Below are 13022 nucleotides of genomic sequence, written 5' to 3'. Positions count from 1 at the left end.
GCAATCTCACTAGTCATTCAAACAAGGCTTACTTACATAGGACAGGATTTTTAAATTTATTACTTATTGGTAAAGCATTAACTTTTTCCCTTGTAATCCCCAAAACCTACAAGCAGCAGGGCTGTGCAGGCCTTGATGTCTTCCCCGGTTCCCTTGACTGGTTGTGGTAATGGCCGCCTTTCAGTCGTGCCTAACGGGAGTCTCACTCTTACTGGGCCAGAAGAAAATGGAAACGCCCCCAACCTGAAGCAGTTCCACTTTCCCGGAAAGACACAGATGCTTACACTAGGTCACAGGGTCAAAGGAAAATCTCCAACTGGCGTGACAATTTCCAACTCTAATTGTGGACTGATTTCTGGAGAAGTTTCTGCCATCGGTACACTCAAATGCCCAACGCCACTAATGTGAAACACCACCCTGTTTCCCAGGATACAGACTACTGCACGTGGGCCGCGTCCACCTGCATAATGCACGTATTATGGGACCGTGGAAATAAATGCTCAAGTCCACACCTTCAATGCATGCTGTGATCTGCCAAGCACTGTGCATGACTGACCTCTTCCCTGCGAGCCAGAGAGATCCACGGGGGCAGAGACCAAGTCTATCTCGGCCATCACTGCCCCCTTCCCCGGAGCATGGCCACCGCCCACCACGGAAGGAGGGCAAGGGACAGCTGACGACACCCCCGACCCTGGGACCATCCGAGGCTCAGACAGGCAGAGCCTGCTGAAGAGCGGTGGGAACGAGCGAGAGGAGGAGCGGTCCCTGCCGGCCTCTGCACCTCAAAATGAGCATCGGGCACTGGTCCACTACCGTAGGGAGGGCACGAGAGCTGAGGAGAGTTCTAGCTCTCCTGAGGCAGGCACACAAGTCCTACTAAGTTTGGGGGTAAGGCAGGACAACTGAGATAAACAAGAGCTGCCAAAGGAGACATTTTCATCCGACCCTCAAATAAGCGGAAGCCTGTGGCGAACTGAATGCGCCCAGAGCCACAGCAGAGCCCAGACTCCTGCAACAACAGACTAGCAGAGCTGAGTGCCTGCACGAACAGCCTGACACAAGAGGTGTGGCACTCTCAGTGTCTACACGTGGCTAGCATCCTGTCAAAACTCACCACAGGAGAAAAATAGAAACTATGCATTATCAGGACACACAGTCAATGGAACTAGATCCAAAGATGGCCAAGATGTTGGAATTATTTTGCAGGAACTTAATTACAGTAAGCACCTTAGAGCATCTAGTGAAAAAGGCGGACTGAATGAATGAGTAGATGAGGGGTTTCATCAGAGGTTTGGAAGTTGAAAGAAATTATCCAAACGAGGGGCACCCGGGTGTCTCAAGCCAGTTAAGCGTCTGACTTTGGCTCAGGTCATGATCTCACAGTTTGTGGGTTTGAGCCCCGCATCAGGCTCTGTGCTGACAGCTCGGAGCCTAAAGCCCGCTTTGGATTCTGTGTTTCCCTCTGTCTCTCTGTCTCTGTCTCTGTCCTGTCTCTCTCTCTCTCTCTGCCGCTTCCCCACTCGTGCTCTCTCTCGAAAATAAATAAAAACATGAAAAAAATTTTAAAAAATGATCCACATGAAAATACAGAGAGGAAGAAAATTGGAACAATATCCAAGAACACTGGGGCAGAGAACTACTGAATACACAATGGCTGGGAAGTATCCAAATTTAATGAACAATACCAATCCACTTATTCAGAACTCCAAGAACTCCAAGCAGGATAAACACAGAGAACAACACACCTAAAAGGATCAAGGTTGAAGTGTTGAGAAAGAGAAAGAGAAAATCTTGAAGGCAGACAGAAAAAAAAAAAAAAAAGAGGCACTTAACGTGCAGGGGAGCGACACAGGAATGACGCTGACTCATCATCAGAAACACTAGGACCAAGTGACAATAGAGTGGCATTTTAAAGTGCTAAAGGAAGAAAAAACGAACAATCCAGTCAACCTGCAATTGCACACCAAATGCCAATATTTCAAAGATGAAGACAAAACTAGTAACGTTTTTGTAAGTAATCTCTACAGCCGATGTGGGGCTCGAACTCACGACCCCAAGATCAAGAGTCGCGTGCTCTACCAACTGAGCCAGCCAGGCAACCCTAAAATCATGACATTTATCAAAGAGACAAAGGTTAAAGAGATCTCATCTCCTGAAGACCTCACCACGGCACGGTCGTGCGGAGGGGAGGGAGAGGGAGGCGGAGAAGGAAAGAATTTAGGCATCTGCCATCTATACTGGACCAGTCTGGGTGGGGATAGCTCTTAGGGAAGGATGATGCCAGCACTGACTCGTCATAGCTGTCTGCAGTCCCGGTCAAAGGAGGGCTGTGAGACTGCACCCAGGCACCCTGGGAAAGAGAACCAGACAGACTGACAGTGACGACAGAAGGATGTACCAAACAGTCCAACTACGGATTTTTTTTCCCCCAGGCTAAATGTTATTCTTGATGTCACGCCTTAAGCTTCACTGTACTGGCACATCAGGCACAAGAAGTGTTTGTTAGAGATTTATCTACTTTCTAGTAAAGTATTAGGGTAGTTTAGCATAAAGGGAAGACTGCCAACTTTGAGCTTGCAGCTTTTAACTTCTTAGGTCTCTGACATCTTGGGAGAATAAGGAAAAGTTCTGGTTGCAAGTCGGCTTGGCAATTTACAGTTAACTATTTCCCAGCCTTGGCACTTTTGACATTTTGGTCTAAATAATTCCTTCCTGTGGGCTGTCCAGAACACTGTAGAATGTTACCAGCATCCCTGGCCCTTACACGCTTAAAACCCAGTGGCAACATGTCCCCCTCTCCCCAGCAGGGACAGGCACAACCATCTGGAGACACTGCCATATCAGGGGGCGAGGAGGACGACAAAACTGCTTCCGGTTAAGAACCATTGGGGTAAAAAAAAAAAAATCTCTAGGGCTGCCAGGAAGGCTAAAAGATAGCAGTCTTTTTGTGTGAAAGTCAACGTAACTTAGTCACATTAATAGGACGGGAGGCTTGCAGGAAGAGGAGGGACGCTCCTCTGACTGTGTAATGGCCTGTTTTATGAGTGCTATTCCTGATGATCTCGAGTGGCAGAAAAGAGCCAGTGGAGAGAGGGAAGCTGGAAACGCAGAGTGGCCAGAGGAAGGCCGAGGAGGGAAGCCCTCGGGGAGGGGGAGAGAGGTGTGCATGCGGGAGGTAATGACCTTGACAGCAGGGAAGGTGGCGGCAGCAGGTCTTCTCTGGGAACTGGGAGGCAGGTCATCCGTCCCAGGACAGTGGGTGTGTCTGCAGAAGGGGTGGAGTAGGTTTGAGGGAAGTAAAAGTCTGGCAACAAGGCTTAGGAAACCGGGACGGGAAACTGCCCCAAGGGCTGGAAGGCAGTCTTTAAAGCCCAGCTGAGCTTGGAGGCCGTGACAGTTGGGCCGGCCTGACCCTCCACATGAGACGATCTTTCTGGACCACGCCCTGCATCCCAGGTACAGGCGCGAAGAAGCCCCAGATGAACGAGCCTGGCTGTGGCTCTGCGCAACAGGTGAAGGAAAGAGGCCGGCTGGACAGACGGCTGGAAGGGATGTGAAAGACACCCTCTGTGACTGACTGAGGTCAGAGAAGGAAAGGGACCCAGCAAAGCACAGAGGGGGACTGTTCAGGAAAGGAATCCAAAAAGACAAGAGACTGGAGGATGAGGTGGACGATTTGGGTTCCAATTTTAGAAATGGTTCTTAAAACACCAAGGCACATTTCTTTCTGGAAAGGAATGCCAGTTTATATTCCCACCTGTGTATGGCTGTGTGACGGCCTTCGTCAGTTCTCCCAAGACAGCAACATATCATCATTTTGAGCTGTGCCAGTTTGGTAAGTGAAAAATGCAGTCTCGGAGCTTTGGCTTTCTTCGGTTAATTATAACTTTGAAATGAGTCTTATATACTTACTGGTCATCTGTATTTCATCTGTGAGCATTCTGTTCATGGCATTTGCTCACTATAGTGTGCTTTTTTGGGAGAGAGAGAGAGAGAAAGAGAGAGACAGGTTAGTGTAGGAGAGGGGCAGAGGGAAGGAGATAGAGAGCAGGAAGGAGGGAGGGACAGAGGAAGGGGAGGGAGGGAGGGAGAGAGAGGGGGAGAGAGAGAGAGAGAGAGAGAGAGAGAGAGAAAATCTTAAGCAGGTTCCATGCTCAGTGTGGGGCCCAACATGGGACTTGATCCCATGACCTTGGGATCATGACCTGAGCTGAAATCAAGAGTCAGACGCTCGACCAACCGCGCTGGGCTCTGTGCTGACGGCTCGGAGCCTGGAGCCTGCTTCGGATTCTGTGTCCCCCTCTCTCTCCGCCCCACCCCTGCTTGTGCTGTCTTTCAAAAATGAATAAACGTAAAAAAAAATTCAGGGGCGCCTGGGTGGCTCCGTCGGTTGAGCGTCCAACTTCGGCTCAGGTCATGATCTCGCAGTTTGTGAGTTTGAGCCCCGCGTGGGGCTCCGTGCAGACAGCTGGAAGCCTGGAGCCTGCTTCAGATCCTGTGTCTCCCTCTCTCTCACTGCCCCTTCCCCGCCCAGGCTCCGACTCTGTCTCTCAAAAATGAATACACGTTAAAAAAAAATTTTTTTAATTAAAAAAAAACAGTGGCTGTTTCTTTTGTTTGCAATAAATTTTATGTTTATTTTTCTTGTTTGAGAGTGAAAATGGGGGAGGGGCAGAGAGAGAGAGAGAGAGTGAGAGAGAGAGAGGGAGAAAGAGGACCTGAAGCAGGTTCTGCGCTGACAGAGGGGGGGCTTGAACTCAAGAGCTGAGAGGTCACGAGCCACAAGATCACAAGGCACGAGACCACAACCTGAGCCAAAGTCAGATGCTTACACTGACCGAGCCACCAAGGCACCCCAAAACAGTGGTTACTTCTGACCAGGGTAGACATTGGTGGGTTTGGAGGCTGTGGCCAAAGGAAGACATACACGGATATTTGTCTCTATGGGAGGACAGTATTCTCCAACCGCTTTGTTTGGGTGGAGGCCCACTCAATGTGGTCTGCTTTACAAGTAACAGCATAAATGGGCTGAACTAAAATTTATCAACAAGGAATATGTTGCCTCCAGAACCCCCAAAATACGGAAAGATTGGAGACTTGTATGTCCTCAACAAACGTGTCCAACAAATGTCCTCACGGTAGGATGTCAGACATGCGAGGTCATACCTGTGCTCCCGGTAAGTTAAGATCCCGCCTGCAAAGATGACATGTGATAGCAGAAGGGTTTGGGTGCCCTGTGCATAACAAGGTAAAACATGTCCCCTTCAAGGTCAAGGGAAAGGTGGCCGAGAGGACATTGAAATCAGCGCTGAACAGAACCTATTAGCCAAATCTAGAAGAAAGAGCAAACTATTTACCGTCTTTAAATCTGTTGGGATCCCAGGTGTTTTAAGGGTAGCAGGGTTTATACGGATAGAAGTATAACTGAAAACAGTGGCTACTTATGGGGCACCTGGCTGGCTCAGTCGGTTGAGCGTCCCACTTCGGCTCGGGTCATGATCTCGCGGTCCGTGAGTTCGAGCCCGGCGACGGGCCCTGTGCTGACGGCTCAGAGCCTGGAGCCCGTTTCGGGTTCTGTGTCTCCCTCTCTCTGACCCTCCCCCGTCCATGCTCAGTCTCTCTCTGTCTCAAAAATCAATAAACGTAAAAAAAAAAAAAAAAAAGAAATAAAAAAAAAAAAAGAAATAAAACCTGGAAACGTCTGAATTCCAAAACCCATCTGGCCCCTAGGGTTTTGGAAAAAGGTCCGTGGGCCTGCTGTACTTTTCACATCCACGTTTAAGAAAATAGACACACACGGCAGGGAGGAGTGTAATAATATTTGTACGTGGATCTAGACTTGGATTGATTACGAGGGCATCTGCCTACATTTGAGACACAGAAACAGAATGATGAAGGCCAGTCCGACAAGACTGCGTGGTGTGCATACTGACTCTGGGACCCTATGCCATACACCCATGTCCAATCTCGGGGGCAGGGGGCTGCCGTGGACACACTGGGAACCACGACCACAGACATCGTTTCCTCTTAGAATAACATGCTGCCTTCACGTGTAAAACCAACGCCATAAGGCCACACGTGACCACATCTGTTTAGGGTTCATCTTGGTTCAGTGAACCACGGGCTTTCTTCACTCACCTATAAACAACCCTGTTTGATTTCACAGGAGGTAAAGTGGATGACCAGGCCACGGAAGCTCGGATTCAGAGGTCGTGGGGAGAACACATTCCTCTCCTCCTCTGCTCTATGCAGAAGCTGGACGGGATCCACTCAGACTGAAGCGAACCAAGCACAGCCACCTCCCCTGGAAAAGGCGGAGGAAGGCAGGGTGTGGAATAGGTGAGGGGTGGAGAACGTTACCGCTGATCGAGCGAGGACACGGTGTGCGGTTTGCGACGCCGAATACAGAAAGGGCCGTCTCGCGGAAGAGAGACACAGGCGTCGTGGCAGCAGAGGACTCCCCTGGGACTCACGGGCAGAGAGGCCTTTGACTCACGTTGCCCCTGACGCAACGGGCTACCTCGCGAGGCAGAGACTCTGCTGCTCCTGGAGAAGGTCGTTGAGAGATCCGTGAGCAGGAAGGGGTCCGCAAGGAACGTACCACAGCAGGACAAGCCAGGTAGGGACCCGGGCACACTGGACGGTCGATGCCCCGCCCAGACGGGACAGCACCTACGCAGCTGCAGCTACGACGACGTGTACCTGCGCGAGGGCGCGATGCCAGGCTTCGCTAGGTCTTGCAAGATTTGAGAAGCAGCAGGAAGCCCAGGTTTCCACGTGAAAACTCCCAAGTGTTCAATACGGGCCAATGATTGTCAGAAATGCTTCCACACGTAAGGAACAGACCAAACGGAACGCACCTTCACCCTGCAGGCAAACATCACGGATCTTTGGTCTTCACGATTCACGTATCCAGAATCTCAAAGGACTCGACCAGGCTTTCCCAACCTCACCACTCTTGACATTTGGGACCAGATAATTCTGTGCGGCGAGGCTGTCCTGGGCGGTGTAGGCTGGTCAGCAGCATCCCCGGCCTGTGTCGCCAGATGCCAGGAGCACCCCACGCCCGAGCCAAGTCACGACAAAAACAAAAACGTCTCCGGCCATTGCCAAATGTCCCCCAGGGGGCCATCCCTGGCGGGAGCCCCTGGGCGAGAGCAACATCCAACTCTCAGCTTCCAGGATTCGGTGGAAGCGTCGTCACACAGAATTCTAACACGGGGTTTCTTAAAGAAAAGAGTTGCCTTCCGTGAAGTAAGGACTTCTATCTGCTTTGGAAGCAGAACCCTGGTTTCTGATGAACGGCAGCGCTCTTATTAACTAGCCCGGTGACCTCTTTGAGTCCTCGCTTCCTCATCATTAAACCAGGAATAAATAACATCACCTCTGGGAGTTGCCGTGGACAAGGCAGCGAGAGACTTGACTCAAAAGCATCTAGCCCAGCAAGTCAGCAAGCACCAAAGACATTTCATCCACAGGAACCCTTCCCTGGCGGGCAGCCGGCCCAGTGTCTACAGTCGGAAACACACGGGGTCCAGAGTCACACCCTGGCCCCAAGTCCTGCCTCGGCCACTCGCTGGCCGGGCAGACAACGGCAGGTCATTTTTCTTCTCTCTAAACCAGAAATGATAACAAGCACCAGTAGGTGAGACCAGGCCAGGTGGTTCGGTACAGCACTTGGTAAACCAAACCAGGAGAGAAGTAGTGATGATGGCTACTCTCGGATCTCTGAAACGTTTCTGTAAAGGAAAGGACGAGCTCGTCGACAAACCCAAGAACTCAGAAGGCAGTGACAGGAGGGTGGGGTGCAGGAGGAAAAAGAGAAAAATCACCACAGGAATCTTCACCTCCCCAACCTTTTCCACAAGCAACTGCCCACTGGTGACCCACAGGCCGAGTCTGGCCACAGATGTATTTTGTTTAGTCCCGCTCAGGGTCCTGGTGGTTGTTTTCGATTGGCATTAAATGCCACCTCATCTTCATGAAAATCCAGACTTGAGGCCTTTCTCAACAACTCCAAAGGTCGGGCCGGACAGCGGGCCCACATTCTCACGAGGCCCTTTGGTAAGACAGGCACCGTCGGGTCCCCCACGGCCCTCCCCTGGTCTAAGTCGCTCTTATTTTCTTCTTATTAGCCTGGCCCCCTGAGGCTTGGAGTTTGCAACCCCGACTTACCTAAAGGCTACTCTATCTAGGAGAACATTCAGGCCTCCAGGGAGAGCTTCCATCTTGGCAGAAACCTACACCCAAAGAGACACTCCCTTCCAGAGCCTCACCCGCGTAGTCAACTCTGCTATTAGGCCCCCAGATCCCTGTCCTCCTGGACTCATCGACCTCACAACCAAATGCGCAAGTTCCCCACCTTGGTGCACCCCTGCCTCCACACCCTCCACGCCAACTGCCATCCGCAGCTACTGGCTTCTCTGCGTCAGGGATTTCCAAAAAGCTCTTTCTTTCCTTTCAGCAGGACTAGAAAAGACCACACTTCCTGCCTCCTGCTGGTAAGAACACCCCGGTTATCTTGCGGGGGAGGGGGCTCAGCACCCTCCCATTCTAGGCCCCTGTGGCTTGGGTGGGGCTGACTCCATTGCCATGTCCAGGGAAAGGCCACTGACCCCATCAGATACCTTCAGAGTCAATCCTGGGGCTCTGGCCACAGTGAAAGGTATTCTTTGTCCCCCTGGGACTTGAACTGAACACGTTGGAAGCCGGGGTGGGGGTGGAGGGGTGGGTGATTCCTGCTTATGGACACAGCTTCCCTAAAGAGCGGAACCCCTGGAGCCAGCCCTGGCTGCAACTGTGTTGCTTTTGGACTCTTTTCCTCACATAGGAGCCAATCAAATTCGCAGCTTGGCTTATAACAATTCCAGTTGGTTTGGTTTTGTGTGTTTTTTTCTTTTTTCGTCATTGAGACAGAGAGCGGGGAAGGGGCAGAGACAGAGAAGATCCCAAGCAGGCTCCCCACCATTGGCACAGAGCTTGATCCCAGGAACTGTGAGATCATGACCTGAGCTGAAATCAAGAGCCGGATCCTCAGCCAACCGAGCCACCCAGGCGCCCCTCGAGGTGGGTTGACTGACAATCAAAAGAGACCTACGCGGCACCTGGGTGGCTCACTGGGTCAAGTGTCTGACTTCGGCTCCGGTCACGATCTCTCGGTTCGTGGGTTTGAGGCCCGCGTCAGGCTCTGTGCTGACAGCTCGGAGCCTGGAGCCTGCTTCGGGTTCTGTGTTTCCCTCTCTCTCTGCCTCTCCCCCGCTCGTGTTCTGTCTACCCTCTCTCTCAAAAATAAATATTTACAAAAAAAAATTTTTTTTAATAAAAAAAAAAAAGGGACCTACTCAATACAACAGAAGTTTGAAAGAAGTGTTGAAAGATAGAGGAGAAAGGCTCTGGTCAAATTTTCTCCTGTTTTTTTTGTTTTGTTGTGTTGTGTTACCTCTCTCCTTCCAGTAAGAGTAGAGTTTCACTTAGTGTGTCAGCCATCCCTCTGTAAGGACTTACCTCGTGGTACATAATCATTTTTGCTTGCCTATCTCTTCCACACGTCTGTGGAGCCCCTTCAGGGCAGAAGCCGCGTTTGTATTCACTTGGATTCTTTTCTACTTTCCACAACGGCACATAATTTGGGCTCAATAAGGGTCTCTTGCACGGATGAATCAGCCATCCTAATTCTCTTCTTTGGGACACCCCACTCAAGAGACCACTGCATCATCCTCGCGCCTGTGATACACAAACCATCTTCCGAAACAGACTCATGCACCCATTGTCCACAAACTGCATCATGAGAACTCAACTTCTTCTAGCCATTACGAATTCTCCCACACGTCCATCCCACAGAACCTCACTGTGGGGTGACTAACGAGGTCCTCATTGTTGGGAAGAGAATACTTCCTCGCAAGACACCACTCAGAACTCTATGCATCCGTCACAGACACAATGGGCGAGCCACTCACACACAGAATATCACTCCTGGCTGCGGCGGGGGGGGCGGGGGGTGGGGGGGGGGAGAGGTAACTTCTCTGCTTTCTAGCTTTCCTCTTGACCCAAATACCCCCCAAATCCCAATCCTGATGCCTACGCCAATAACACACAATTACAATTCTAGGCTCTCTCTTGCCTCCGTTTTTCCTCCCTAGTCCTTCGTCATTCTTGACGTGGAAAAAATACAAACTTATCCAGGGAATCAACAGGAGTAAAGCCAAAGCTTCCCCAGAAAACAGTTTTGGCTCTGGGAACAGAAATTGCCACACTCCTAACAGCTCCGTAACAGCTGCTGCTTCCGCTGGCATCTAGCAATAAAGATTTTCAAACAGAGTCAAAGGTCAGGGCCAGAAGTACAATCCTACCACGAATCACCATTTACTCTATCCAGCTTTCATGTTCCCATTCTTGGGCTCACAGCACTGGAGCGAGCTGGTAAGAACTAGATGTGTGCTAGACTGACAAATGTTTATGGAGAATCGACCCTAGGACAGGAGCCACAGCAGAGCTGGCCAAGGAAACAGAAAGATGGCAAGGACTCTCAAGGCGTTCAGTCTAATGGAGAAGACTAACAAGTAAACAGGCGTTGCATTATAGAAAAGCAGGTGCTACGTGGACATATGTAAGTGGCCAGGAGAGGGACTCCCAATCCACGTTGGAGCATCAGAGAAGGTCTTTTAGAGGCAGAGACCTTTGCCTGGACACCTAAAGAATGAGTAGGAGGCAGGTATACGGCAGGTGAGGTGAAAGGAGCTTTGGAGACTTCCAGGCAGAGGCTAACAGGGAAGAAGGTTCGGCGGCCTCTGGCAACCGAAAGGAGGCACATACGGCTGTAATTCGGAAGCGTGAAGAGAGAAGCTGCCACAGAGGAAGCCGGAGCCAAAGAGACCCTGAGTGGCTTGATAGCTTGAAAAGTCTCAGAACTTTGTGCAAAAAGAGCAAACGCCCCTTTCCTCATGAGATGTACAAACTGGCCAGAACGACAATGTGACAGATGTGTCTTGATAGTCACTAAATACTGATTTCACAATGCATGTTACTGAGAATGCTGGGGGGGTGGGGGTGGGGGGAGAGAAAACTCCTAAGGAGTTATCTTGTAACTCATTCACAGATGCCTGCTTGAAGCTTTGGGCCCCACGACTATTCCGTCTGCCTTCCACTTGGCACTCGTTATTTCTATCATTTTCCTACAAATGACAGAAAAGTAGGCACTGCTAGGCTGTAGGGACAGGGATCCACTCTGGAAACAGGATAAGCGCACACGAACATAACACGGTGGGGGTAGCAACGAAATTGAACAAAACTAAGCAAAACGTTGAGGGAGGGGGGAACCAAAGTGTAAAAAGCAAATATAGAAAGCTCAAGGGGAGGTAAAAGTGTTTTCAGACACACACAGAAAAGGAGTGTCCCCACGTGCTCTGGCCAAACCAAACGTCCCCTTTTACTCAACTGTTGAAAACAAAGAAGAAGAAAAAGCGATGAAAAAGTCACACTTTCATACCCCTTCTCGGAAGAAACAGCGGGGACAGGACAGCTCACTGCCCTGAAAGACCTTGAAAGATTTACCCCAGATAACACAGCACACCATAATCAACCTCCAGAGGCTCTCAAAACCACCACAAACTCCGGTCTCTTCTGTCATTTCATCATCGATCGTTTCTTGTCAAGCATTGAAGCCATCCATACCAGTGAAACCTGGACAAGGATTTGCTCCCCAATCCAAAGTGAGAAAAGCTGTTTGGAAAGCCCCCCCCCCCTCTTTTTGTTTTTCCATTTGCCCAAGGCCTTTCCACAATTCTTTCCTCCCAGTTCCAAATGTCTACAGGTCAAGAACTTGAGCAGTCCGGTCCACAGGGGCCACGGTTGGGAGACGGCACACCCTCCAAAGTCCCTCCAAGGGAGTCCTGAGTCTCCCTAAGCGGCTCCGATGGGCTCTGACCGCCCCTTCCTTATTTACTGCCTCAGACACTTGGACGTGGGACGGTGGGTCAGCAGAGGCCGGGCGACCGGAAAGGCTGACAATGCCGCCCCCCAGAGCACCGTGCCCGCCCGGCCTCGGGCACACCTGTTAGCCGAGTTTTCGCCCAAGGCAAAGCCCCAGGAGAGGGGGGGAGGCCGGGGGAAAGCTTGGGTCCAGATCCCAGAGGACGATGCTCAGCAGGGCTGGGACAATGGGCGGCGGGGACCCGCGCGGGGGGTGTCCCGGGAGGCCGGCCCGCCCCGCTGTTCCCGGGGGCTCGGGCGGAAGCCCCGAGCTGGCCGCCTGGCCGCGGTGTGGCGCAGCCCTCCTCCCTGACCCGCAGCGGACCCGGCGCGGAGCGGGCGGCCGGGCCCGAGCGCGGGGCCCCGCGGGGCAGCGGGCCCGCCCCGGCCTGGGCCACGACCCCGACCCCGACCCCCGGTCCCTGGCCCGAGCGCTCCCGGCCGGCCCGGCACGGCTCACTCACCTGCCCACGGTCTGCTTGGCGAGCTCCTTCTCGCGGTTCAAGGGCAGCGGCAGCGGCGGCCCGTGGGGCTCGGGTCTGGAGCGGCTACATCGCGTCCGGGCCGAGGCGGCGGTGGCGGCGGCTGCTGCTGCGCCTGCTGTGAGGACTGAGCGGCGGCGGCGGCGGCGGCTGCTGCTGCTGCTGTGGCGGCAGCGGTTGCTACTGCGGCTCTTGCGGGGACTGAGCGGCGGCTGCTGCTGCTGCGGCGGCGGCGGCTGCTACTGCGGCTGCTGTGGGGACTGAGGGGCGGCTGCTACTGCGGCTGCTGTGGGGACTGAGGGGCGGCGGCTGCTACCGCGGCTGCTGTGGGGACTGAGGGGCGGCGGCGGCGGCGGCTGCTGCTGCTGCTGCTGTGGCGGCAGCGGTTGCTACTGCGGCTCTTGCAGGGACTGAGCGGCGGCTGCTGCTGCTGCTGTGGCGGCGGCGGCTGCTACTGCGGCTGCTGTGGGGACTGAGGGGCGGCTGCTGCTGCTGCTGTGGTGGCGGCGGCTGCTACTGCGGCTGCTGTGGGGACTGAGGGGCGGCGGCTGCTACCGCGGCTGCTGTGGGGAC

General features: G+C 52.7%; 1 protein-coding gene across 5 annotated transcripts in view; it reads right to left on the bottom strand.

Moving 5' to 3' along the window:
• The window catches only part of ARHGAP17 (Rho GTPase activating protein 17), a 154023-nt gene extending 141501 nt beyond the window's left edge, over positions 1 to 12522 (bottom strand). For 4 of the 5 annotated variants that reach the window (XM_047087842.1, XM_047087845.1, XM_047087847.1 and 1 more), the window contains exon 1: positions 12432 to 12522. The gene's annotated coding sequence lies outside the window, so the exon portion shown is untranslated. Of the gene's footprint in view, positions 1 to 6138; positions 8933 to 12431 lie in introns of those variants that run through there. The other variant, XM_047087843.1, reaches the window with a different exon arrangement.
• Between the last annotated feature and the right edge of the window lie 500 nt (positions 12523 to 13022).

Source organism: Lynx rufus, unplaced genomic scaffold, assembly GCF_022079265.1.
Source record: "Lynx rufus isolate CCGP_SWC_20201006 ecotype Redwood Valley unplaced genomic scaffold, mLynRuf1.p SCAF_23, whole genome shotgun sequence".
Lineage (NCBI taxonomy): Eukaryota > Metazoa > Chordata > Mammalia > Carnivora > Felidae > Lynx > Lynx rufus.
Note: the sequence above shows the minus strand (reverse complement) of the source record. Positions and strands in the feature narration are given on the sequence as shown.